The sequence below is a fragment of the Phodopus roborovskii genome, unplaced genomic scaffold (genome assembly GCF_943737965.1).
Source record: "Phodopus roborovskii unplaced genomic scaffold, PHOROB, whole genome shotgun sequence".
Taxonomy (NCBI): domain Eukaryota; kingdom Metazoa; phylum Chordata; class Mammalia; order Rodentia; family Cricetidae; genus Phodopus; species Phodopus roborovskii.
Window position 1 is genome coordinate 49,771,215 of NW_026126433.1, and position 2,985 is coordinate 49,774,199.

Here is a 2,985-nt window from a genome sequence, read left to right on the forward strand (position 1 = left end):
AAAACAAACAACAAAAAAAAAAAAAAAAAAAACAAGAAAATCAAATCTGAGAGGAAAACATCTTTTTAGATTTATTTTTTTAGAGTATTATGTATGCAGTGTTCTGCCTGTATGTGTGCCTGCAAGTCAGAAGAGGACACCAGATCTCATTACAGATAGTTGTGAACCCACCCTGTGGTTGTGGGACTTGAACTCAGGACCTCTGGAAGAGCAGCCAGTGCTCTTAACCTCTGAGCCTTCTCTTTAGCCCCATCTTGTGGATCTTTAAAGGCATCTCTCATCTTCCCTTCAGAATATAATTTCATTCTTGTTTTTTTTTTTTCTTACTTTTCTTGTTCAAGGTCTTGGTGTCAAGGTCAAGGCTGACTTTCCACTCATTGGTTTCCTGCCTCAGCCTCCCGAGTGGGATTACAGGCATGCATCCCCGTGCTTGGCTGTGGATTTTTATGTATGTCTCTGGAGATAAGGGAAAAGGCTCAGTGACTTCCATTTGCCCTTTAACCTTCTTATAGTAGCTCTAAGCTACCAGCCCTTGGAGGAAATTACTCCAACTGCTGAATTCCACCTTAGGGAATCAGGGAGTGATCATCACGTGTGTCAGCAGTCCCACAGTGAACCAGACTTTGGTCAAGATTCAATTTATTGTCTTTCTCCTCCACTCCCCTCACCCCAGTGCTAATGGGAACTCCGGTGGCTCCAGGTTTATGACTGCTAGTGTCTACTCAGACCCCATGTCCAACAATTCTTGAAACCTCTTATATTTCCCTTTGCTCTAAGTGGGTCCCTCTGGGGAATAACAGGAATCATTCCAGTGTACACTTGTCACAATGTCACAATCTTTCTTTTTTGGGTCCTGGCTAGCTCTTCGGTGAGTTCCAGATCCAAAGGTTGGCTCAGACCCCAGAACTGGACAAGGGATCATGACTTTTTATTGGGGTGACTGCCCTCGGCCTACTGCTCCTCCACTTTTGCCTCCCTTGATGACAGATGTGATAGCAGCCTTGTGGCTGCTCCTGTTTTGCTCCCTGGAGACATCCTGCTCTGTTAGCCATTTTCTGTCCTTGGATGGTTCTGTGGGTCAGCTTCCACTGGCTTCCCCTGAGAGCCTGATGGTTTTTTGTTTGTTTGTTTGTTTTTTGTTTGGTTTGGTTTTTTGAGACAGGGTTTCTCTGTATTGTTTTGGAGCCGTCCTGGAACTAGCTCTGTGGACCAGAATGGCCTCGAACTCACAGAGATCCGCCTACTTCTGCCTCCCGAGTGCTGCTTGGATCAAAGGTATGGCCACCAATGCCCAGCTTCAGCCTGATGATTTTTTTTTTTTTTTTTTTTTTTTTTTTTGATGGAGCCAGGTGAAGGCTTTTATTTTGTAAAATACAACTGAATTGGGTTTGGGGAGGAACATGGGGTCCAGAGGGGTACTCCAGGTGGAAGATTCCTCCCAAGGTTGCCAGAGGGCTAGGGCTGATCTTCTGGTGGGTCTCTTATTCCCTGCACTGTGCCATACTGCTGTCTCCCCTGGACAGCTGCAGAACACAGGCTGACAAAGTCTCTGGTGGCTGTTCACTTGGGCAGAATATCAGAGGACTCCAACACCAGCTTCCAATCACGGGTTTCACTCTTCTTCACATACAACCACAGCCTTGGTGTGACTGTAAGTGCTGGAGCCCCCAACAGAGCTGAAGCTGGGCTGGGAGGAGCTCATACCATAGCTGAAGCGAGGGCTGGTGAATCCCCCATAGGCTGAGCTCAGCCCTCCTGAGTAGCCACTGGTGGTCTTTGTATGGATACTCAAGTTCTGCATTCCAGACTCCAGCCTGCTCTCCTCACCCTCCAGCAGCTTGCCGTAGGTGGCGATCTCAATGTCAAGCGTCAGCTTGACATTCATGAGCTCCTGGTACTCAAGCAGCTGCTGGGCCATGTCCTGCTTGTCCTGCTGCAGGGCGGCCTCCAGCTGGGCCAGCTTGGCATTGGCATCCTTAATGGCCATCTCCCCAGGTTGCTCAGCATCAGCAATGGCAGCCTCCAGGGTTGCTTTCTGGCCTTTGAGGCCTTCAATCTCCGCCTGCAGGCGGCTGATGTTGCGGTTCATCTCAGAGATCTCAGTCTTTGTACAGCGCAAGTCATCCCCATGCTTCCCAGCTAGGGTCTGCAATTCTTCATACTTAATCTGGTACATGCTTTCAGCCTCAGCCCGGCTGTGGTTGGTGATGTCCTCATACTGGGCACGGATGCTGTCCTTGTCCAGGGAGCGGCTGTTGTCTGAGATCTGAGACTGCAGCTCTCGGATCTCCTCTTCGTGGATCTGCCAAAGGAAGTTGATCTCATCAGTCAGTCCCTTCCAGTCGGGACTCCAGTTCCACCTTGTTCATGTAAGCTTCGTCCACATCCTTCTTGATGAGGACAAATTCATTCTCCATCTCTGTACACTTGTTGATTTCATCCTCATACTTATTCTTGAAGTCCTCTACCAGGCCCTGCATGTTGCCAAGCTCCGCCTCCAGCTTCAGCTTCTCCTGGCCCAGGGCTTCCAGCTGCCTGCGAAGGTTGTTGATATAGCTCTCGAACATGTTGTCCATGTTGCTCCTGGATGTCTTCTGCTGCTGCAGCAGGCTCCACTTGGTCTCCAGCATCTTGTTCTGCTGCTCCAGGAAGCGCACCTTGTCAATGAAGGAGGCGACTTCTTGTTCAGGGATTTAATCTGCTCCTTCTCCTGGGTGCGCACAGCCTGGATGTTCACGTCCACCTCCAGCTTCAAGGGGCTCAGCAGGCTCTGGTTCACTGTGACTTCTGTGATACCCCCTACATTAGCCCCGCTCTGAAGCTGCCTAGACCCATGCTAGTACCCAGGCTTCCCCGAAGCTGATGCCACTGCCTACCAGGGAAAAGCTGGAAGAGCCGATGCACGCACTGGGTGCACTCGAGTACGAAGGCCAGGGGTCCGGAGGTGAACACCTTGTAGGACTTCTGGGTCACCCTGATGGACAT

At 50.0% G+C, this 2,985-nt stretch overlaps 1 pseudogene; it reads right to left on the bottom strand.

The window, feature by feature from the left end:
• Positions 1–1,560: 1,560 nt before the first annotated feature.
• Positions 1,561–2,985, bottom strand: LOC127223693 (keratin, type II cytoskeletal 8-like; annotated as a pseudogene).